This window comes from Mus pahari, chromosome 14 (genome assembly GCF_900095145.1).
Source record: "Mus pahari chromosome 14, PAHARI_EIJ_v1.1, whole genome shotgun sequence".
Taxonomy (NCBI): Eukaryota; Metazoa; Chordata; class Mammalia; order Rodentia; family Muridae; genus Mus; species Mus pahari.
In genome coordinates, this window is record NC_034603.1 from 10,790,653 (window position 1) to 10,816,683 (window position 26,031).

Below are 26,031 nucleotides of genomic sequence, written 5' to 3' on the forward strand. Positions count from 1 at the left end.
GCAGAAGATGGCCTAATCGGCCATCATTGGGAAGAGAAGCCCCTTGGTCTTGCAAACTTTATATGACCCAGCACAGGGGAAGGCCAGGGCCAAGTAGTGGGAGTGGGTGGGTAGGGGAGCAGGAGCGGAGGGGGGGCGTATAGGGAATTTTCGGGATAGCATTTGAAATGTAAATAAAGAAAATAATAATAAAAAAAAAAGAAGAGGAGGAGACCAACATCACTGAGATGAAATCTCAGAAGTGTTTTCTGAGAGCACAATGAACCCATGTTCCAGAGATAGCCAAGGTTGTACCTCATGCTGCAGCTGGACTTGGTAATGTATAAGAATCACCCAGATGGTAATGGTTATGAAAACATGAAGGGGTTATGGAGAGCAGCAGAGGCTTGGCACTGTGAAAGGTCAGGAAAGGCCATTGATGTAGGTACAGCCTCAGTTGTAGTTGACAGCTCAAGCCTGAAGGGTTATACAAAGAAGTTGAGGATTGGCACCATGAAGATAGCCTATGACAGACTATTGGTGAAGCCTAGTTGGCAGCAGAAGACACCAGTGTATTGGAGATTCCAGTACCATGGGATGATCACCAGAAACAGCAGCAGCGGTGGAAAAGAGTCAACCAGATCCCTGGAGAGCTACAGAGAGCAGAGCTAGAGATGCTACCTAAGCTCTTTGGAGGAGCCCAGACAATGCAACAAGAAGTTATAATGTTGAAGTTGTCTTAGAGACCCCAAGATATTTGAGATACCAGAGCTGTGGAATATCTGCTGAGGACAGCTGTTAACGGGGAGTGGAACCAGCCTAGGAAAAAGAAGTTTGTTGCAGTCAACAAAGATGAAAAAGGAGTGGAAATCTGAAGACCTCTTTGACATCAGACATGGAGATACGGAGTTGGGACTTTGCCCAGCTTCTTACATGGGGATAACAGTGAAGTGATTGGATGAATCTCAGAAGAGCCTCTGAACTTAGGACTTTTAACACTATTGAGATGCTATAGACTATTGGGTCTTTGGAAGTTGGATCAAACATATTGTTTTTATTTTGCTATGGCTATGTATGGCTCCCATAGACTCATGTGTTTGACCAAGTCTATGGGGCCAGGGAGCCTAGCTAAGACACTGGACTGGAACTAGGTGAGCAGAGGGAGACAGTAAGCCTCCAAGATGACAATTATATCAGGTGAATCAAAGCTTCCTTTACACATGATAGTATATTAAGCAAACTCTTGAGTCTGGCTTGTGATTTATTCAATCAGTGAAAGAAGAAAGGATGTGTGTGCCCTATGATGGCATTGTGTGTATTGAGTTGATGAATTTTTACTATAGTGCATGCCATTCTAAAAAACATTGCAAAAGATAATTTCAATTCAATGTCATGCATCTGCAGTCCTCAGAAGAACTTTTCCCATTTTTCCTATTAGCATATTAGGCAGGGTTCCAAGAGAACACATGTTATTTACAATCTAGGGGCACATTAGCTTTACTTACAAGGTAGGGGCCTTAGTTCAACAACAGCCTTCTGTATATTGAAGATGGAGAAAGAATTGTTGGTTGCTAAGTCCAAAAAGCTGGATTCCTTGGCAGTCTTTACAAATCTGGTACTGAAAAGCCTGGGAGCTTGCTGCAAAGTCACTGGTGTTGGGTCCAGTTCAAAAAGAGGAAGCAGCTGGAGCAGGATGTCAGTGGGGGATCTCAGCAGCAGTGTCCTCACTAGCATGGGAAGGCTCGCCCTGCACCAGCAGGCAGCTTTCTCAGTGGACTTTCTTTTCATTTGAGTCTCCTCTAGGTCATCACTCTGTATGTCAATTCTCTCAGAACAAACACCCAAAAGCATGGGTGTGCGTCTTAACATTTTGAGCATCCTCTAATCCAGTCAATTCAACAACCAACGCCAACCAAAACATTTAGTCTCTATTCATTGTTCATTGTACAAACTAATGATTTTTGTTACTTCTTTCTCATAAAAATATAATAAACTGTGATAATATCTCGAGTTCCATTTCCTACAGGCCCCCTCCCTTTTCCAAAGTAAGCACCCTCTACTTTCATGTTACTATTGACTGATTGATTGAACGATTGGTTGATTTTTCATGTGTGTGTGTGTGTGTGTGTGTGTGTGTGTGTGTGTAAGTGTTTGTGTTCATGTGCATGTATGCATTTAGGAACTGGTAATAACTTGAGGAAGTTTGTTATTTCCTTTCATTATGTAGATCTTGGGGAACAAACTCAGGATATCAGGTCCATTATCCTCTGAAACACCCCACTAGGCCATCATATAAATGTATATTTTAAATGTCTAGGATTTACCCATGAAAGAAAACAAATGAGAGATATATTTATCTGTCTAATTGTGACTTGTTTCAGTTAATGTGATGATCTCTATCCATTTTTATTCATTTTTCCAACAGAATATTTATTTCTTTAATGGCTGAAGAAATGCAGTGTATGTCTAGACAGACTGTATGTGTTTAGACACACTGAGTGGTCTCTGGGAAGTTCTTTATTCAGTCCTGGGGATCCTGAAACCATAAAATGGGCATGCACATATCAATAAATGCATGATGACTTGGGTCCTCTGAGTGTATATTAAGAAGTGGAATATCACCTGCATCACATCTTGGTTCAAGTGTCAGGTTCTGAGGAACCTCTACAGTGATGCAGAACTTGCTCTTGCTCTCTCTTTTTTAATTCACAAGTGATCCAAATGCTTATAGTTTTGTGGATATGTTTCTAGTTTTGAGTAAATGATATTTAAATAGTACAGTACATTTTTTTTCCTCCAAAAACATGAGCAAACAGGAAGATAGTATTGATCAAATAAATATCTGAACCAAATTGGGGTCATACACTATTTCATGTATGCTGAAAGGTTCAATGGCTCTTAGTCCTTTTTGTCAAGGCAGGCATAACAAGATTTAAAAATTTTCTAGTTTTGTCGAAAATAAATAATCATTAGGGTCTTTAAATAATTCAGATGAAATTCCTTGATGGTCTGGTATTTCTGCTGAACTTAAACTCTTTTTAAAATAAGAGACAAATCTTTAGAATCTTAAGGATTTTTGAGAAAAAAGAAAAACTGCCTGAAAATTTCTTTTAGTTATTTTTATTCTACAAGCAGAATTTTTAAAATTCAATTTCTTTTTAAAATACAAACAGATTCTTCTCTCATACAGTACATTCTGACCAGTTTCCCCTCTCTCCACTCCTCCCAGTTCCCCGCACTTGCCCTCTCCTCCAAATCAATTGCCTTTCCATCTCCCTTCAGGAATAAACAGGCCTCCAAGAGGCAGTAGTCAAACAGTAGCAAACAAAATACAGTAAGACAAGGCAAAAGCCCTCCTATGGAGGTTGGACAAAGCAACACAATAGGAGGAAAAGTTTCAAGTGCAGGCAAAAGAGCCAGAGTCACACCCCCTCCCGCTGTTAGGATCCCCACGAATACACCAAGCCAACAACTGTAACATACATACAGAGGACCTAAAGACCCATGCAGGCATGTACTTGCCACTTTAGACTCTGTGAGCCTGTGTGAGCCCTGCTTAGTTTATTCAGTGGTCCATGTTCTCCTGGTGTCCTCTCTCCCCTCTGACTCATACAGTCTTCCAACCCCTCTTCTACAGGACTCCCTGAGATCCAAGGAGCAGGTCCTGAGGAAGACTTCCAGCTTAGAGTCCACACATAATTATTGGCAGTGGGTCTTTGATTATGCTCTCATCTGCTACAGAAGGAAGCGTCTCTGATGATGATTCAGCAAGGCACCAATCTATGAGCATAACAAGATATGTCATAGGAATTCATTAGGATATTCATGAGGAATCATTTCATTGTTTGTTTGTTTTTTTGTTTTTTTGGGGGGTTTGACCAATCATGTTTGGTTCTACCCTAGGTTTCTTGGCTATCCAGTCAGTGTAGGGCATGGACTCTTTCTCAGGGAGTGGGCCTCAAGTTAGATTAGACATTAGTTGGCCATGCTCATAAGTTCTTATGCCTCCATTGCCACCATACATCCTTCTGCCAGGACAGGTCATAGGCCAAAGGTTTTGTAGCTGGTTTTGTGTCCACATTTCTCTTCAGGTAGCCCGCAGGCTACCTTCCTGTACCAAGGAGACTTGAACACGGGGGTAAAGGCTTCATGCAGGCTCCAGGTTAACCTTACAAAGTTCAATAAGCTGTGTGAATGGTGTCATAGGCAAAGGGGCCATACTGTCTGTTTGCAGAGAGCAACCCTCTGTTCTAGCATCAGTCTGGGTTGTTTGGGGATCTCCACAGGATCCCCTTGTCCAAAACTCAAAAAAAAAAAAAAATAAAGCAGTACCCCCCCACACACACACTAGGAGTCTTTATGCCTACAAGAAATGGCCATTTCAGATTCCATATCCTTCAGGACTAAGATCTCCACTAGGATTACCATTATAGATCCCAGAATATTCCTACTGCATTAGCATTCCATACTGCTCCCACCCCCATTTCTTTACTTAAAAGTTTTCCTAACGTATCATGTTGCAATTTTCTTCTGTCTGACCTGAGAATTTCAATAAACTGTTTAGAAATTAATATGGTTAAAGAAAAAATAAGAAAAAATTCTGAATAGAAGATAGTGCCTAGTACTAAACAGTAGCTAAGAAAATATTAAAATTCTGTCTTTATTCATCTAAGCATACAAAGCCAGGTATGTTACCACTTTACTGAGCTTCAATTTCTAGATTTAAAAGAAAAAGTTATTGGACCAAAATTATCGAAAACTGTTTACTTTCTTTTATACAAAATTACCCTAACAATTCCCTGAATTAAAATGACCCCCTGATTTTAGTGGAAAACTAGCTCATAGCATTGTAATTTTTTATTATTCATTTTCCATCCTCTTCATTTTGTCATAGATATTTATTCCTGTAACACATTAGGAACAACTGAGGGTCTTCTGCCTTATCTACTAATTATTGTTTTTTTCCCCACCTGTCACTATGACCAACAATTACCTTCAAGAATGACTGAGGTGTTCCAACAACACTACACAAAATGGTCCAGTGGACAACATGTAGGCACAGCCTGCCCTTCCAGTTGTTTTCCATCTTAGTCTGAAGTCTAAAGGCAACAATTTTGATTTTCTTTCAGGTTAGCAAGAATGTATAATGATTATTAAGTCTAGGCTTCCACTAAACAAATACACACAATATATTGAATATGTAAGAAAATGATGAGTGAAATGCATATCCCTTTATTAGGGAATTAGTTCCTCCCCGGATTTAAAAGAGAAAATGCATTCTCATATCACATGAAATTTCTGAGGTGATGGCCTGTTTGAAGATAAATATGAATGCATATTCTCTGCCTCTAAATGTTGCAGATAAATACAGAGGGTTTATATCCACAAAGGAAGGAGGGGAATGGGTAAAACAAGAGAAAAGTTGAGGAAGAAGTGATGCAGAAAGCAAGGGAAAAGGTCTTGAAGTGAGAGAGGAAGTGCTTCTTCTAGACAGAATAAAGTCCTGACCCTCAGTGCACTAGAATGACAAGAAGCCAGGCTGGCTCATGGTGAGTGGGTAACATAGCTTACTCCCAAATAAGAATTTTAAAAAGTTTTTTTCTTAACATACGTCATACTTTGCAATTATGAACCCAATAAAGTCCATTGATTTTAATATGCCTGTATTGATTTTTAATGTGGGAAGATATACTGTCCTATCTCCAAATTTTATATTGAAATATCACAGCATCAGGGAATGGTTGCTCTCTGTTTTCACTTCACAGTTAAGAAGCAGCTCAGAGATGAAACAAACAGAATTAGGTTTATGACAAAACCAGTGAATTAGATCAAGTACCCACACTTGTTTTTTAACTCCCTTCCCCATCTAAACTGCACGAGACAGTATTTCTGCATCAGCCTGTGTGGAAACCAGCTGTAGCAAACATCATCTTCCAACCCATATTGTTTCTTTACACTTCTGTTCCCAATGGTAGTATCCTGTTGGGGCTATCCTCTGGACCTATCTGATGTCACTGTTAAAACACAAGTCTTAAAAAGCTCTCCTCTCTGAATTGCTGTGAACACTTAGGCAAACTCGGCTGTCCTCTGCATTCTGTAACACTGACATTAAAAACCCCTCTGCTCCCTCCGCCTCTTCTCTTCACAACAGTCTAAAAGGAAAGGTCTGGTTAAGTCCAGTTAATGTAAGTTAGCAAGGAGAATATCCTAGAAAGGCTCTGGGTTCTCTGGTCCCACTGTCTTGTTCAGAAAGATGGAGAAGCCTCACACTCTGCCTACTGGTCTGGAGCCTTTCATGGTCATTCTCAAACTCAACCATCCTCATTTTCATGTCTTTCCTTTCCAGCTCAAGTTCCCTCACACAGATGTATCTAAACCAAGCCGAGGAAGGGTCTTCTGTAAGAAAATGAGGAAGCGGCAATTTTTAGTTGACCCATCAGAGGTGTGTGGTAGGAACTACAGTTTCTTGTGTTACCGGGAAGTTTGTGAAGGAGTTCATGATGAAAGGACTGTTTTCTAGTAGCTAGGTAGGAAGCTAGCTGGCTTTGAGCCTATCATTTTCTTATCTCAGATATCTTTTAAAACCCCAAAAGGCAGAGATAAACACACAAATTCCTTTTTCGCCCAGTCTGTGTTTTGTTTTGTTTTTTCAATTTTTATTAGATATTTTCTTCATTTACATTTCAAATGCTATCCTGAATGTCCCCTATACCCTCCCCCCTCCCTGCTTCTCTACCCACCCACTCCCACTTCTTGGCCCTGGCGTTCCCCTGTACTGGGGCATATAAAGTTTACAAGACCAAGGAGCCTCTCTTCCCAATGATGGCCAACTAGGCCACCTTCTGCTACATATGCAGCTAGAGACACAGCTCTGGGGGTACTGGTTAGTTCATATTGTTGTTCCACCTATAGGTTTGAAGACCCCTTTAGCTCCTTGAGTACTTTCTCTAGCTCCTCCATTGGGGGCCTTATTTTCCATCCAGTAGATGACTATGAGCATACACTTCTGTGTTTGCTAGGCACTGGCATAGCCTCACAAGAGACAGCCATATCAGGGTCCTTTCAGCAAAATCTTGCTGGCGTATGCAATAGTGTCTGCTTTTGGTGGCTGATTATGGGATGGATTCCTGGGTGGGGCAGTCTCTGGATGGTCCATCCTTTCATCTCAAATACAAACTTTGTCTCTGTATCTCCTTCCTTTTTCTGTAGCACAGTCTGCTCATGACTTTTCCATCTTCCTGCCTCTTCTTCCAAGTGCTGAGATCCCAAGTATATACTCGTGCATGGCTACAACAAAATTAGTTCTGATATCAGAATTACACACACAAATTTTAATGTCTCTACTCCTCTCTGGTTTCCAAATATATGTGGTTTACCATCTTAGTTTTATAGTTAGGAAAGGGGATGTTCTATCTTATTCACATGATTTTCCTGCATTACTCCAGACAGATAGCAGAATCTCTGGGCTGTATAGGAATGTCTCTAAATGTATAAATCTCTCAAAGAGAAACAAGAATCCTACAATCCATTTGTCATCAGCCACTACTGCACAGAGATGAGGTCCAGATCATGTGAGTGTATCTCAGCACAGACTTCTTCCTAAGGGGAATTCAGGGGATGCTTGCCCTGGAGAACATGGGACACAGTTTTCCTGTTTTCGTAGACAGTTTCCAACCTTTAAATGTACGTAGCACTCTAAGCACATAATTTCTTCCTGAAGGAGGTTCTCTGCTGAAGCTCAGACCGTGATCTCCATTAAACCATAAATCTGTTGGCTGTTAAGTCTACTATACAATGAAATCAATGCAATCATCCATATCTGTGGTTCACTGGAAAATGTAAACTGGCTTTCTTGCCCTAAGGGGAATGTGTTAAGCAATGCAGAAGGTTTTGCTCAGGCACTGCACAGGACATCTCTCTGAAAAGAAGATCCTGACTGCAAAGCTTCTGCCAATTCTCCTTCTTCTGCCCCAAACACAAACTCCTATTCCACAGTGAAGAATGAGTAATGGCTTTAAAGTGCCCAGAATATGTTCGTAATAATTGATACTTCAGCCTCCAGTGCCAGGGCTGCACAGACAGAATACTTTATTTTGAAAGCTGGTGAATGTGTGTTTCTCCCTCTGGTATCAGGCCCAGAATGAAGCATGCCGACAATCAGTGTTGGCCCAGTGTAGCCTGAATATAGAGAGTTTACATCCTCTGTGTACAGGAGGGCCAGAGACTTACATAATGCATCTGACATATCAAAGTTTTCTTGGGGGAGGTAGAGATAAAGATATGATACAGCATACACCTGGGGAACGATATTTTTCCTAGAGAAACCAGGCCTGTATTAATACAGGTTGACATCAGTTTGGACTCTGTAGTTTAGCATACTTACAATAAGAGTTCCTTTTAAATCCAGGATATACCCTTTCAATTTTATTTAAATTTATTTTATTCAAACATCAACATCAATATATTTTTAATTTTTTTTGAAACCTTTTCTCTTTACGAAAGAAATTCCTACTATATGTTACTTCGGATTTTTTTTTAAAAACAAACTTCCAAAGACTTTGAAAAATTAATTGTAAGATAATCCATTTTGGTTTACATGGCTTCACTACACTTGAATTACCACCTCAGTGGTGAAAGAGAATGGAAAATAGCAAAGCCTTAGTATTAGGGAGCGTGCTATATAGCAAAGTCAAGTTCCTCCTTTCAAACACTCAGGGAATTTAACAGAAATTCTGTGTGTATTTTTACTAGCATCTGACTATGTCATATTATTGGGAGAACTAGTGTTATTAATTAGAAAATTTTTATTTACCAATTTAAGCTCTTCTTGGATACAAATGACAATAAATGTAAGTTTAAGCATTTAAGGACATAACAATAAGCATAAGCATTGATAAGTCAGAACAAAATAATTGAAATATTTAAATACTCTATACTATAATAACTAATGATTTGTTATGCATTTATCCATTACCATGTATGAATGGTCTAGCACTTTCCATTCCTTTGTTTTCCTCATATTCTCTGGTTCCATCCTTGTGCCCTCATGAAACAATATTTTGACCAAATTAAAGAAATAGTAGCTTTTCCACCTTCACTTTAAACACTAGGATATTTTTTAAAAATTCAAGTGGGGTCCTATAAATGTATCTCAGTTGGCAGAGTACATACCTAACATGAAGGAAGTTCTTACTTTGAGCACTAGTACTCTATAAGCCAGGCATAGGGTCATATGCCTGTAATCCTTTAACTGGCGAGGTAAAAATCAAGGGAAATGGAGGTTGAAGGTCATCATTTCTATAGAATCTGAAGTTAGCTTGAGCTTCTTGAGACTATTTCACAATAAAAAGAAAGCTAGAAAGAAGAGGGTAAGGATAGAGAAAGGAGGGAAAGGGCGAAGTCTTCCTTCTACTTTCCTTAATGAAATACAGGTGACTTCCCACTTAAAGGATTCCAAACCAGGACTAAGATTCCTTTAACACCCTTCCCTTTTTCCTAGGTCTATAGACACGGACTGCTGATGTTCTGCTAATCACTGTTACAGGCTTGATTTGTGCATTACCCTCTCTCTTCTTTTAGTGTAAAATAAAAAATGAAAGAGAAGAGAAGAGAGAAGAGAGGAGAAAAGTAGAGAAGAGAAAGAAGAAAAGGAAAGGGAAGGGGAGGGGAGGGGAGGGGAGGGGAGGGAAGGGAAGGGAAGGGAAGGGAAGGAAAAGAAAAGAAGAGAAAAGAAAAGAAAAGAAAAGAAAAGATAAAAGAAAAGAAAAAGAAAAAATGTATAAGCCCCATGCAGGTATCCCCCTGCCAGGGTTCTGCATGCCTATTATGATTATTCCACAGGTCTGTCTCTGAGGAAAGGAAGGCAGTGCAGCTGCTGGAGGCCACATGGAGACTGACCCACCATCTACCTTGTACCTGCTGGGGTCATGAAGCTCCCTTTGTTCAGGCACACCATCTGACTGGAGACTTTTGAGTCAGCCTTGGGTCTTTCCATTGACAGATGAATTCTCTTGCCAGAGCCTAATGGCTACTAAACTTGGGGTGATTTGCATAGCAACGAGGGAAAATATTATATCTATGTTATGAGTCAGATGTTTAAGACAACTGTTTATACTGCAGAAAATTGTACAGATTTGATCTCAAAATTTCAATCCACTGAGAAATTAAGTTTGTTCAATAATCCGTTGTCTCCTTGGTCACCCCACCACCAATTCCCTTTTGGTTTATGTTGTGTTTTATCCCTGCCCCATCCAATTTTTAAAATGGTAGATGGTAGCATGACAAAAATCAGTGCTGTTCAGGTTCTGCTTCCATACCAAGCTGTCCCCAACATAGTGGTTGAATACTTTAGTGTCATTTTTCGATTAAAATAAAATGAATTAGGGGGAGATGTGGGAAAACTCTGCTAAATAAGGTCAGGTCCACGAGGACCTGATAGCCTATGAACTCCACGCAATATGGGAGACTGCTTTCTTTAACTGGTTTTCTCCTTTTCCGAACTTTTCTGGGGAATTCTAACCCCCCAATGCTTGCCTATACCTGAGGAATATCATGTAGCCTCAGTTAGTTTATAGGACCAATTTCCTTTCTCCTGTAGAAACTTGTTCAGTCAGTACATGAGATTCCAGAAATGCTTTCCCATGCGAATGAGGCATTCGAGGTAGCCCAAGCCTCCAACCAATGACTCGTGTCTGTCCTAGATGTTCCTACCTTCAGTCCCCCAAAACTTTATAAGCATTCACTTACTCTAAGTAAAGCCTATCTCCCGACTTCGGATCCCGCTGTGGTTTATTCACAGTATGTACTCACAGGGCTTTCAAACCTTCAGTTCAACATCTCTGCTCCCACTGCCCTCGCAGATTATATTGGCTTGTAGGGGGCACTTAGCAAATGAGAGGCTGGAGGCAGGGGGGCAGTAATAAAGATTTGCCCAGTTCCTGCAATAAATGATAAATGAGTCTGCTTTTGCCTGTTGCCTGACTCCCAGAGTCTATGTTGTTGATTCTGCGCTTTCTTACCCCGCACCCAAGGGTCTTGGTAGAGGTCACAAGCAACAGTCCACAGGGCAGGGAGACCCACAGAGATGGAGAGATAGGTGGAAGGGGGAAGGTGTCCAAATATTACCCTCTGTAGGATCATTCCATTTGTCCTCCCTGGAGAATCCAAGTGTATTCAGTATATTCAGACAGTATGCTATAAGAAGTAAAACCACCAGAAAATGGGGATGGTTTATCTTGAAAATAATTCGAGGCATTTTCTTCAGTACTGCTTAACGGTACTAGGAATTCTGGAATGCAGAAACTTCACATTAGATGAGTGGCTTGTGAGCAAGTCTGTGGGTATATTTTGGGGTTATTTTATTTTATTTTATTTTGTGGGTATATTTTTGTTTTGTTTTCATTTTTTGATTTCTCACTGATATAGGAGGGCCAGCCCACTATGGGCAGTATTACTCCTTTGCAAGTAGGCCTGGGATGTTATAATTCCTTCCTCTAGGTTCCTGCTTTGAGTTTTTGCCTTGGCTTTCCTCCATGACAGAATTTAACCTGGAAACCAAGTAAACCTTTTCCTCTCTAATCTGATTTTGGTCATAAAATAAGCAAAGAAAGTCAGGATTCTTCTTTTGAGGTACAACCAGCCAAATGGGCAAAACATAAAAATCAAAACAGCTTTAACTTATTTAATCATTACTACAACCTTGAGGTTAGGGAATCTGGTTATTATGCCTATTTAACAGGTAAGTTAACTCAGGATAGATTGTTTAAGGATAATATAGTTTAAGCATACTAACAACTAATTGTTAATATTGACTACAGTAAACTTATTGATGAGAAGTCTAACATTAACATTATATTTTTTCTCTTATACTAAAACAATACAAGAAAGAATACAGTTCAGGGGGGTTATAAGTTAAAGTTATGTAGTTATAAGTTGTGTATTTATAGTTCATGCTAAGGTCCCACACGGGATTGAGAAGAATATCTCAGCTGTAACTCTTCTTCGTATCTCATTTCACTGTGAAACCCAAGCCCAAGACACATCTCCTAACGTATCATTTTCTGCTTCTCTGTCTTTGTATAAAAGTGACATCGCCATTTTCGATAGCACTTGACTATAATATCCAAAGTTTATGACCAAAATAGACATCAGGGTAGCAGAAACCATTTATGGATTAGACATGAAGGAGTGTGCTTTCAGGATGAGGCTACAGGACAGAGTATATTTTGAACAAATGATAATGTGGAAGGGATTGCTATCCCACATTAGGAGCTGAGGAAAGCTTGGAGAGGCTGGAGCTCAAGAGGAGATGTTGTTGACTGAAACACTGTGGTCTACACAGAGCCTCAGCAACAGTAAAAGCAGTTGGGAACTCTGTGAAGACATGTAAAGGAACATGGATTTTTTTTTGGAGAAGTGAAATAAAGCAGTTAAAATAAAGGCAGAGAAGGGAAGAATTCTTTGAGTTGGAACTGTAGAAGTATGAGTTTGTATAAGCCTTGGAGGGCCCTTTAAAGATTTGGGTGGTGTTTTTTTTTTTTCCCCAGTTGGGAGCCACTAAATTATGTTTAGCATGGCATGATGTAATCATTCTTTAGGAATTTTGCCTGCTTTACAGTTACATCACTCAGATGAGCTTCAGCTGCTTACCGCGCTCCTCATCTCCCACATTCTCTTACTAATACTCTTAACTGCTTAAACAATGAAAATGGGTCTATGTTTCTCACTTAGCTACTGTAATAGAGTTCCCCAAGTACTGTGAGCAGAGGTAATAGTCGCCTCTCTCTCCTTCCCAGGGAGCTGCTTAAATCTTATCATTTATAGTAGTGCAGGTTCTCTGGATTCCCAGGAATCTTCTTTATCTTCTTATCCCTCTGATTCGATGTTGAAAGTCAATAGTGATTAGGCAAGTCTTACAAGAGGCTCTTTGGCATAAGAGGTGGACCTCAACAGGGAATTGTAGTCATTTGTGATAGGAATATATGGAAATTTACCTCTAAAGAGCACATTCAATTTGGAAAAGGTACAGCATGTGTTTCAGATGTTGTCAGCATACTAAATGTCTCCAACCTATTGTCACTGCAACCATCACTATATTCTAATGTTAACTTGTATCTGAACTGGATATTTAGGGGAGAACTGAGTGATTCCCTTAAGAGGTGTGCAGTTTACTCTTGCTTTGTTTTCTGCAAGTGGTAGCCAATTGACTCTGACTGTTGTCATCAACTGTCAGCACTGTTGGTCAATTAGCAGAAACCAAGCAAAAGTGAATGCCCCCACTGTATGTATTTTGTAGTTAAACATCTAAGGAAGTCTCAGTATATCTTCTGTGAAAAGCACAATGTGCTTGTTAGAGGAAAAAAGCATCTAAACTCCAAGCCCACTCTACGTTAAATGATCACAGGTGTTCCAACATAGTTGTCTACCACATTGAAAGTGGGAACCTTTGACCTTCTATAGAGCTGACTCATGCCACTGTGAGATTAAGACAAGGCCTGGGGTAACTCCCAAAGAACTTTATGAAGCAGGTATGTAAAGCATGCAATAGTATCACATTTAATATAGATGGTTGCTAATGCATTTAAAGTTAAACCTGTTGTTTATTTTTTTTTTAATTAACATGAAGCATTAACAGATCATTAACTTTAGGATACTGACAACTTTAGGTAGTTAGGATTCCGTTAATTAAAAGTTTATTTCCCTCTATCTTACCACAACATTGGTCTTCAGATGTGAGAGTTTAAGGAAGAATTATATTACATTCTTTTTGCTGTATGACCTCAAATGTTTTCATTAAATTACATAATTTGCATCAATTACAGATCACTATTACTACCTCAAGTGTTATCACCTGTCTTGTTTGTTGTATATTAAATACTCATCAGATGGCTAGTCCACTCATATACTATATCAGATCATGAAAAAAATAGGAATGAACCAACAGAACAATAAGTTACCTTCTAAACTCTATATTGTGTACAGATTGCCCAAGAAAGAAAATGCAACCATAGTGAATGTGTAGGATGAAGTAAACATCAAATATCCGTATAGTCAGAGGACAGTATGTATGAGAAGCAGGGACACAAGCTGCAAAGAACATCTGTACCATGGCTGAAGGAGAGACTGTCTTTAGTAAGAGGAATGAAAGAAGAAACCAGCAAAGTGAAGAAGACAGAAAATGCCCTTGAACATGACAAGAAGTTGGAGGAATGCCCATGAAGACTTATAGATGCCAGAGGTTAAGAAGAGATTCATGCCTGTTTATAAAAGTAATGTGGGTAAGGACATCAGACGTATTTTGGATAGGTGACATATGCTTTTCATTAACAGGGAAGCTGTCACTCCCCTTAAAGTAAAAATGCACCAAAAGTTTGCTAGCATGGAAAGAAGTGGGAAAAGGATATCAGCGAGATCTGGCATGTCCAGGGGGTATGGCTATAGATGATTGGAGATTATAGAAAATAGTGCAGGAAGCTAAGGAGAAGTAGCCTAACAGGTGACCAGTCACCAATATCAATATCTCCATGAGTTCCTCACTTCCTGACGCTTTAGCACATGATTAGGACCTTTCTCTGGTACCAATGCTCTGTGAGAAAACTATGCAAGTTTTGTAAGAATGATGTTGTGTATTATGTAAAGGATATCCTTGCAATATTCAGATGCTGATTTCATGATGTTGTGCATTATGTAAAGGATATCACCCGTCACAACTTTGTGTAAACTATTCTTACCATTCATTCTCTGCCTTGTCAATAAATGCTGATCACCCAGTGGCTGGGGCAGAAGAGAGAATAAGCCATGGCTTCCACCAGCCAGGGAAAGGAGAGAGAGAGAAAGAAAGGAGATCGGCCATGAGGCGGAAGGAAAACACAAAACTTGAATGCTCAGCAGAAACAAGGAAGGCATAATCTCAAGTATTATTGGGATTTTTGATTGGGAGGTAGCCAGAATAGTTTAGGGGCTAATATAAATCAATAGCCTGACCAAGTATTGAGGTGAAGCTTGAAAATAAATTTTGTTTTCTCTGTGTTATTATTGGGAACTAGCTAGGATAAAGAAATACACCCCCAGTATTAATTTATCAAAGACATTTATATTAAAATACCACTTACAAGGCTTGACCTTGAAATAGCAACCTCTTTTCTTTGCTAAAATATACACATTGTAGAAAAATGGCACAGGTTTTCATGATTTTATATCTCTAGTTTGTGACTCCCCAAGTTTACTTCTTCACTGCACCAGAAACTTCTAGGTCCTGTCCATACAGACAAAGATTCTCAGGGAGAATGTATCTTGACAATGCCTACTAAAACAAGCTTATGCAGGCAAATCTGAGTACACCTTCCTTCCTCTCATTTTCGTCTAATAACATCAAAATCAACAAGATAGCCGGGCAGTCGTGGCGCACGCCTTTAATCCCAGCACTTGGGAGGCCGAGACAGGCAGATTTCTGAGTTCAAGGTCAGCCTGGTCTACAAAGTGAGTTCTAGGACAGACAGGACTACACAGAGAAACCTTGTCTCGAAAAAAACAAACAAACAAAAAGAAAGATCGACATAATAAGCACTTTTTCTTCCTCTCAAAATCTACACTTACTTATCATTTTACACTTATCATTTTAGGTTATAGCATCAGGTCTCCCCAAATATGCAGGGCATTTTATGACTGACTCTCTAGTTTCTTCACTTAATCTTCATTCTGTGACATGCTTCTAACATTCCATTTCATTCCAGTATACCCCCTACCCAAACTACTAAACATCATCAATTCTGAAGATAGCAGTTCATTTCTGACCTTCTGCAGTCTAATATTTACTAATATTATCTCATTTGCTACTTACAATTTCTTATATTTCTCTCCTTAGCCAATATAACCAACACAGGTAAAAAAAAAAAAAATATGCCTATTGCATTGAGTCGCATTTGCCAAGGCATCTGTAAAGCAGATGAAGTTGACCTCTGTGCATGCTGAGTTTCTGAAATGGAGACTCTTGTTTTACTGCCATGGTTCTTTAGAAACAATGAGTGTTCCCAGTATCTTCTAGCAGATCTTTCCTCTGCACATTCTTAAAACATATATTGTTCTTAGACTCCCATTTTCACCAAATATTATTCTTATCTTTCATGTGTCACTTGATATGTTTAAATAAAGATTATTATCCATTTGTGTGATTTGAGGGTGCAATTTTCATTTTTAGTGTGTGTCTCTGTGTGTGTATACATGTGTGTATGTGTATGTATAGGTATGTGTGTGCATATGTATGTATGTGTGTGTATAGGTATGTCTGTGTAAAGGTATGTGTGTATGTGTTCATGTGTGTGCATGTGTGTATATGTGTATGCAGGCATTTGTGTAGGTGTGTATATACATGTGTGTATATATGTATAGGTATGTGTGTGTATTTTTATGCATAGGTATGTGTGTGCATGTGTATGTATGTGTGTGTATGTATGTATAGGTATGTGTGTATATGTGTTCATGTGTGCGTATGTGTATAGGCATGTGTGTATATGTGTTCATGTGTGTGTATGTGTGTGTATGTATGTATGCAGGCATGTGTGAAGGTGTGTGTGTGTGTGTGTGTGTGTGTGTGTGTCTGCTCCTGTGTAAAGGTGTGTGTGTGTGTGTGTGTGTGTGTGTGTGTGTGTGTGTGTGTGAAAATAGGGGATTCCCACAGAATCCAGAAGGTGTTGGTTCCCAGGGAGCTGAAGCTACAGGCAGCTGTGAGTCTCCCAGTGTGGGTGCTGAGAACCAAACTGGTTCTCTGGAAGAGCAAGAAGAAATCTTGACTTCTAAGCTATCTCTCCAGTCCAGAATCTCTATTTTTTTGATCCTTGATTACAGTTACAAAGTTCCAAATTTATTCCTATAGATTCATATTAGGACTATATTGGAATCCCATATGACAAGAGATCTCAACCTGACCTAAGCTGGCTGTGTGGTTTCACAGCATTGCCATCTAGTATTAACTAACCTTCCCCCAAACCTCAGCTCTCTGTCACTTCCCAACACTGACATCTAATTGGTGACAACCATCACTGACTTTATCTCTTGGATATCACCAAATCTCTCAGCTGACTTAAAGGACTTCTGCATTATCAGGATGTCTGTATCTTTCCCTAGATAGTTCCAACAACTTCTAATTTACTCCAGCCGTCAGTGCTGTGTCCTTGCTTTCAGTTTCATTTCTATACTATTTGATAGCAAAACACTTCACTGACTGGTCAAATCTCTCTCTTTCTGTTGTCTGGGCACAGGTGTAAGTTAGTGCTAGCTTTGTGCTAGGAATTGCAGTATAGACTCTGGGAAGGTCTTTTTGTTCTTAACCACCAGTGTGCATTATGATTGCAGGAATGTACCATTTTAGGAGGCATTTCTCTTGACAGACATACCCATGTCTTCTTCACACCAGAGGTTAAGGCTAATTCTCTCTCTCCCTCTCTCTGTCCTGTTTCTCTCCTCTCCCCACCACCTCTTTTTCCATTCTTCCTCTTTCTTCTCCTCTCTCCTCTCCTCCCCTCTCCTCCCCTGCTTTCCCCTCCCCTCCCCTCCCCTCCTCTCTTCTCCTCTCCTCTTCTCTTCTCTTCTTTTCTCTTCTTTCTCTCTCTCTCTCTCCTGTTTTGGTATATTTTAGCCCAGGTTGGACAAAAATCATGTCTCTTTCTGCCTCTGTCTTCCTAGTGCTGCCACTATAGGCCTAACCCACTGTACTGGTTTTCTTCTCTCATCTCTAAGATCAAATACTCCATAAAAGCTGTTTAAGTAAGAACTGGTTTTTGGCTCATATTTGGAGGGTATACTACATCATGACTGAGAGGGAAGGGGGCAGGAAATCTAGAATCAGCTGCTCATGTTGCTTAGACAGTTAGGAAGTAGAGAACAAAGTATGCTGGAACTTCCTTAGCTTTCTCCTTTGTACATTGTCAGGGACTCCAGCCCACACATTGGTACCCAACTTAGTGTGTAACTCCACATTTTAATTAACCTAATCTAAATAATACCTCACGGGCATGTCTAAAATGTCTTCTCATGATGTTTATGAGTCTTATTGGGTTGTCAATCACTATTAACCATGACAACTACTGTCTTAATTACTGTTATATTTGAAGAGGCACCATGACCAGGGTGATTCATAAAATTAGTATTAACTGGTGTCTTGTTTACACTTTTAGAAGGTTGGTAGATGAGTATAATGGCAAGAACAGACAGGTATGTCACCAGAACAGTAGCTGACAGCTATACATCTTAATGCACAGGCACCAAGCAGAAAGAGAGATAGACACAGAGACAAAGGCAGAGACAGGGGAGAGACTGAACCTAGAATGGGCTTTTGAAACCTCAAATTCCTTCCCCATTCCAGCAACATACTTCCTCCAACAAGGCCACATCCCTCACATTCCTAAACTGGTCCATTAGCTCAAGACTAATAATTAAAACATGTGAGCCTGTGGGGGCCATTCACATTCAAGCCACTGCACCCACTAAGCCTAACTTATAGTTTTATTTTAAATCATTTGTTATTCAGCAAAACGTTGCTCACATGTCTGTCTCCTACTGTGGAATTGGGGAGTATGAAAAACATTTTATGTGTTTTACCTGCTCTTATTTGTAATCAGATATGAAAACTATCCATAAACAATTAGTCCAAAATCTAGAAATTTTATAGAACATCTATAATATGATATTCTACAATAGTAAAATTATAAGGCAGTTGTCTTATGTTATTTCAAACTTGACACTAACAATAAAATGAATATTTATATCTCAACATTCCCCATACTAACAAGCTCTTGTTTTACTATTTTGTAATACTTTGTGCCTTATAAAACGAATCTACTAGGTGACATTCTTACCCTATGACAAAGATGATTGTTCAAGTTGAAATGATAACTTCCTATACACTGTAAGAGCAGGAAAACCCATACATTTTTACAAAATCAATTTTGCAATGCATGTTGATAGTCTTTCAAAACTCAAGTCAGTGGGCTATGTTAATCCCACTGGATGAGAAAAAGATCACTACCAAAACTTGAGCCAAATTTAAAGCAAACTTGATTTTATTGGGGCTGGCCAGCAGCTGCTTGCTAAGTTAAGTTAAATTGAACAGCTAGGTCCATTTCCTGCACTTCTTTTAAGGAGTAAAGTCACTAGTTGGAAAGCAGGTTTACAAAGAGGAGACAATGGGGCCATAAGGAAATACAGAAAAATTAAAAAATCAAAATAAACACAAAACAGCATGTGGTTGTCTTGTGATTAGAGAGGGTCAGGGTACTCTCAAAGATAAGTCAGGGTCATGGAGTAGGGAAGGTCAAGATCATGAGTGGGGTAGGTCAGGCTCCAGGAAACAGATTTAGTATTAGCAGCTCAGTTTTTACAGTAAGTGGAAACCTTTTTTTTTTTTTTTTTTTTTTTTAACAATATAGTATAATGGTTTCTACTTTCAAAATGGAGTCTCGCAGGTTCCTCAGTTACGGTGATTCTTAATCTCCGTTAAGAATACTAAGGACACAATGAAGAGGACTAGTGAGTTTGAAGCTAGACTGGGCTATGTAATAAGATACAGGTCAGTTTGAACTACACAAGACACTGTCTCAAAAATATCAATTAATTAAAAGCTTGTATCAAATCGGACATTTACTTCTTGAAATTCAGATTTATCACAGTGGCATTTTGTTTATAAGCATGATGGCAGAGAATTAGAAGATAACTGGAAACAGATGATAAATTCATAAAAATAAAAAGTAAATGTGTAGTCATTTAAATTAATGTTTTAGGCTAGTAAAATATAAGTAAGCTACCGTTACTGCAAAAAGAGAAAAGAAAAAAAAACTTAGTATGACCTCATATCTCATTGTATACATTTATATTTTGAAAAATATACATTAAAGTTATATGTAGTTTCACAAAATGTAACACACTGCATATAATAATAAGGCACTTATAACATTTTAAATCATATATGGGATTTATAGTTTAATTGAGTTGTTCTAAGGAAATTTTTTGTTTACACTAAGTCGATTTGAGACCTGCTTGTTTTCCCAGTATTTATTTTAAACAACCTGATTCTGTTCACATTGAGAGGCCAGCAGTCTACAAGACCCTGTGCCTACATGAAGCTCTTCTTCATGTAGGTCACTATTAAGGTAAATAAGTACTTCCTGCCTGAACAAGAAATGATAAACAAGCTTGATAAACAAGATAGTTTGCTTGACTTTTTACAAAAGAATTAAGAGTATTGTTCATGTTAGCCAATCTGTGATAAAGAACAAAAGCTGTGCTAACGGGAGGGACAGATGAACCTGGGGCAGGGGGTGGGGCAGAAATAATTTAAGGTCATGAAGTGTTAAGACCATAAAGGAGCAGAGAAGGGAACAAGAAGTCTGGGCTGAACTGCTGTCAAGTCACCCAGTGTGAGAGCTGGGTCCATTTCTAGCACTCGCATGCTTCCACCCCTTCCTTCTCTGTTGAGGAGCTTTGTGCCTCAGTGGTCCAAGATATGAGTCTCGCCGAAGTAAATCTGTTCCTCCTCTTTATTTGGGATCCACGGAGTATGTCACTTTTTCGTGTAAGTAGATAGCCCCAGTAAAATAAGGCAGATCCTGTTCTTACATGTATAATGCAGTGGTACAGTCCTTTAGAGATTTAATGATTCTTTATCTCTATTGATTTCTCCCATTGCTAATAATTTCACTGCTCATGATAGCTTTAGATCTTCCTTATATCCCTAAGGATTTTAAAACTCAAAATGCAATTCAATCTATTCTTACATCTCCTGTCATAAGACACATGCAAGTCTTCATTGCTATTATGTTTTGTTTTACTAATCATTTATCCAAGTTAATCAAGAATCATTCAATATTTTTTTCTTAGAAGCACTGCCCTTGGGTCTGAGAATAGAATTGCTAAGATGATCATGGCCCCTCAATGTTGAACATTTCTCACATGGTCATCCTGCCTCAACACCTGCAAAGAATGAAGCTCTCAGACTGGGGACAAAGAGCATGCATCCCATAGCTCTTCTAGAGAACAACTAAAGCATTGCACCAAAATGAAGGGGTTCTAATATTGTGGGGTGGTTAGTAGGCAGTAGTGTCTAGGGGTTAAAACCTGAAAGACTAGAGCTAATTGATTTGTTCATGTCTTTCATGGCACAAGATGACTGAATTCCTCTTGGAAGCAATTCTTTGATCTGGACTGATAAGCTTATAGCAAAGTTGTTCATTCAGTTCAGGACCTAAGATCCTTAAAGTGTGGTTAATGGTGTCCTGCAGGAGTTTGTCCAAAGAGTCAAGGTCCTTTGCAAGGGCCTTTCCCTAACTGCCTGGATCCCTTTAACACCTTGTCTCATAATCTTACAGGATTTACAGTCCAGTAGAGAGAAGTAAATCAAAGTCTTTGACATCCATAAGGCCAAATTAAATGTTACTGATTGAGTTGGGAAAACTAGGAATTTTTTTAATATCTCAAAATCCATTCCATTATATTTGATCTAAAATAAATTTGTAGGAAGGAACTCAATCTCCATGGGTCCCCTTATGCCTTTTGAAGAAATAACTATTCTGCTTTACTGTTTTCCCCTTGGTCATTGTTGAAAAATGTCCATTTTGCTGTCACAAAGGCAAGAGAGCTCTGTGGTGTGTAAAGCTAGTCTTTGATGTGCTGCCCGTGGAGCAGAGAGGACAGACACTTTAGCCTGGATGCTTTATATATCTTGGGGTTACTTTTGTTTGTTTGCTCCACTGTGATATGGAATATTAAAAATTTTCCCAACCCCCAAATTCTGTAAATGAAAGAGAGAGAGAGAGAGAGAGAGAGAGAGAGAGAGAGAGAGAGAGAGAGAGAGAGAGAGCCTGAATTAATTTAGAGTTACCTGGTAGACATACCTCTCCATTTGTCTGTAAGGACCAGACAGGATAGACTGGGAAGGATAGACTGGGAAGGGAAGGCTCACTTTGAATATAGGAAATGCCAACCTATATAGTGGACTTTATTATTAACTAAATGAAGAAGAACGTCAGCTGAGTACCAGAATTCAAATCTGTCTCTCTCTGTCTCTCTCTTTCTCTATTTCTCCCTCTCCCTCCCCTCCTCTTTCCCTCCTTTTCTCTCCCCTCTCCTCTCTCTATCTCACCTTTTCTGTGGATGAAAGTGTAAAGAAGCCTCAGAAATCTACCACAATGCTTTATACACTGCACTGGGCTGTAAATGGAAAATGACAGCCAAAATCCACCTGTTCTTCCTGACATTTCTACCAGAATTTTGGCAGGTATTTTGGTCACAGCAATGAGACAAATAGCTAATACATATGGTTTTCTAGGAAAGGAACGTAAAAAACGGGTGGATCTTGAATGAAACAAAAGGAAAGAAAGTAAACAGAAAGGAAAGGACATGACTGCTTCTAGGTATGGTGGAGTAGTGACTTTTTTATTATAAATATGTGGGAGAACATAACCTGAAACAGACACATCTGGGAGAGTCCAGAATGGTTATGACCTTGAGCCCCTTCAGGAATGGGGGAAGGGAAGGAAGACTAGAGGCAGGTAATCAGTTGCAGCAGCCAGGAAGCCAAAGGTTCAAAAGGAGGCCTGTAACCAAAATGGCTGCATTATATTGGCAAAAGCCTCTTGGGGAAGAGCAACCCAACCCAGTACCTGGGCTGGAGAATTGTGGCAGAGGGTAGGGTATGCCAGCCATACCTGTAACAAGGAGGTACTGAAGGATCCTGAGAAAACCTGGCAGGCTGCTCTGCTTTGATATGTTAAATAGGTACCTCAGGCATTTTTTCTTTTTTCTTTTTTTTTTTTTTTTGATATTTAACGGATCTGTATATGATGGTAAAGATGCTGTATTCATCTACATCAAAGCAGTGAGAAGGAAATATTTGTTTGAACACATATAGTGAAGTTAGCAAATTTTCTTGGTACACAAGCTCGCTCTGTCTGTCTGTCTGTACCCTCCAGATCAGCCTGTGATGAGGGAAGACTGGGACACAGGTTCATCAACACACTGAAAACAATGGAGAAAATGTCGATCAGCTATGAACAGAAGTATAGATAAAGTGCAATTGTGAGACAGAAGATCTATCTAAACATTTATTTAGATATGCTTTTTTCAAACCCAACTTGAATATGTATTATTTTACATTTAAATAAAATAAATTAAAGATACTAATAAGATAATTTTGGATGGCACAGTAGATTTGATTTTGTTTTGTTTTAATCTGTTTTTTGCTTGTGTATCCTTAATTTTTTTCTTAAGTATTTTTTTTTTTTTTACCACTTCTTAATTTCTGATGCAGAGAGCTCTAGCTGGTCTGTTGTAAGAGAACATTGGCTGTTTCCCATTTACATGGTTGGAAGCCCGCTGTGTTAGAAAAGAGACAGCAGTCTGTGGGATCATGTGTGGCTTCTTCTTGATGTTACTACTGGTATCAGGATCTAGACTAGGGCAAATTTGCTCATCAAATCCTTCTAGGCCTCGCTCTGTCATGCATAGGCAGGTTGACAAGCATGAATGCGGACATCTAAAGAAAGCCTGGTCTTCTGGGACTGTTTTGGATGTACCTTACTCCAGCAAACAAAACTGCTAAAATAAGAAAGTGGCAAAGTTAAGTAAGTACTGCTCATTCCTGGGGTCTCTGTCTCACTGTATCTCGCAGCAGAGGAAGAGTGACAAAGTAGCATCTATCTGATGCACTCTCTGGATAGTGACTTACAGTGGTCATTAAAATGCAGAGCATTTGAAGAGACCTGGAATGTTTTTTTTTTTAATTAATTTATTCTTCCACAATTCTGTATAATTTCATATCTTTAATGACATTTTTATCTATCAGCTCAGTATTTTCCCTTTACGCCTAAGCAAGAGGCCTATTTTTTTTCATTTATTCTTTGCTCTGTCTTAAATAAGAAAGCAAGCAGCTTCATTATCAAAGTTAACTCCTTAATAACCATTAAACTTATTCAGCTGTATTCCTCTTATGATCTCGCTTCATGTTCAATTTTAACACCTTCCTTATCCTGATGATCAACCACAAGAATTTTCACAAGAGAGATAAGTACCAACCACTGAGCTACATCTGTAAGCAAAACACACTAACATTTCCAGTTACATTTTATCCTCCTACATCTGTCTGACATACATACATAAACAGCTTTATACTTTGCTAATTATCCAAACAATTTCTGACCATAATGTACTTAATAATTTACTTGTTCGTATTAGTCAGGATTCTCTAGAGTCACAGAACTTATGGAATGTCTCTATATATTAAGGATATTTATTGTAAAGACATAGACTCTACAGTCCAACTAACCCCAAAAATGAGCGTCTGTGAATGGGAAGTCCAAGAATCTAGTTGTTTCACAGTCCCACGGGGCTAGTTGTTTCAATTGGTCTCTGTATAAGCTGGAGTCCTGAAGGATGTAGATTCCAATAGATGTGCTGTCAATTTAGTGCAGGAAGTCAAAGAAGAGTGAGCCTTCCTTCTTCCATCATCGTTATGTAGGCCTCTAGCAGAAGACATGGCCCATATTAAAGGTGGGTATTACTGAGCCTGAACTTGGACTTGCTCTGACCCAGACTGGCTTTGACCTCAAAGATCTGCTTGCCTCTATCTCCTGGGATGAAAGGCGTATACTTCCTTGCCTGGGTCTCACAACTATGGCTCAAGATCTGGATCAAAAGCATGAGTCATTCCATGTCTAGATCCAGGTCAGAATCCTGTGTCTTCCAGCCTCATGTTCTGGATCACAGGTGTGTACCTCCATTTCTGGATTGGAGTTCATTCCAGATATAATCAAGTCCACAACCAGGAATAGCCATCACATTATTGAATGCTTAATCTTTTAAAATACTACCATGATAAATTGTGTGTGTGTGTATGTGTGTATGAATTTTGAGAGCTGAAAATAATTTGTGGGAGTTAGTTCTCTTCCTCTATCATGTGAGTCACAGGAATCAAACAGCTTATCGAGCTTGACAGCAAATATATTCCACAACGATTGTTTATTCTTAATTTACAAGTAAATAATAGGCACTGTGACTACTCACTTTGTGACTACTCACTTAGATTTTCTGCTCTGTATAACTTTTTCTGTAACTGAAGATTCCTGAGAAATTCTCCAATTCATAGACAAACTGAGTCTTTCAATGCTAATTAATTTTTCTAATTAATTGCCTAATTACATGGCCAGTCAGCCCTAGATTGTATTTATGAAGTAAGAATCATTCAACATTCATGTTATTTTCTATATCCTTTTTCTCTTTCTTGTGGCCTCATGTTTTCTAAAGAGGTATTCCATGTATTTTCTGAAAGAAAAAGTACGAAGTTAATGTATACTCAGACATTTGTAACTTTTGTTAAGGTATGTTTGACATGAGAAAATAATCCATCTCATAGTGTTTCTGTAATCACAATGCATGTGTGTCATGCACAGCGGAAAAGCTGCTAAAGCAATACAGCAATAGAAGTAATTTCTGAATTCTTCTAATTTCATGTGATGTTCCAAGGTCATTTGCAGCAACGGGACAAAGGCTTGCTGGTAAGATGCTGTCAACAAGAGGAAATGACTGGTGTAGAGTGATGAGATTGCAAGTAACTTGACCAGAAAATATTTACCTTTTGTGGCCCTCAGCTGCAGGGTCAGGGTCTCACCTCAAATCTCCAGGATGGTGTGCCACTGACAATGTTCCAGGAAGATAAGCACAAAGGTCCTGCTTATTCCTTCAAGAAGCATGGAATTGACATTAATGTGTTGATTGTCATGGACTCTACTTGTTCTTCCCCATCAATTTTGACAGACATAAAGGACAGTTTAGGGCAACAAATAATGGAAAACCACTGGTTTCCCTGTGAGCTATGGATGTCTTCATAAATCATGAATTTTAAGTCATGGCTTCAAGAGAATGAGAAGTTCTTGCATACAAGAATTAGTCTACTTTATCAACAATATTAGCTTGTAACAGTGCAGTTAGGACTTCCAAAGTACTCATGAGAATTAAAAATTGTACTGTAAATACTGCTGTATTTCCTGTGTCTGGACAAAGAGCAATCTG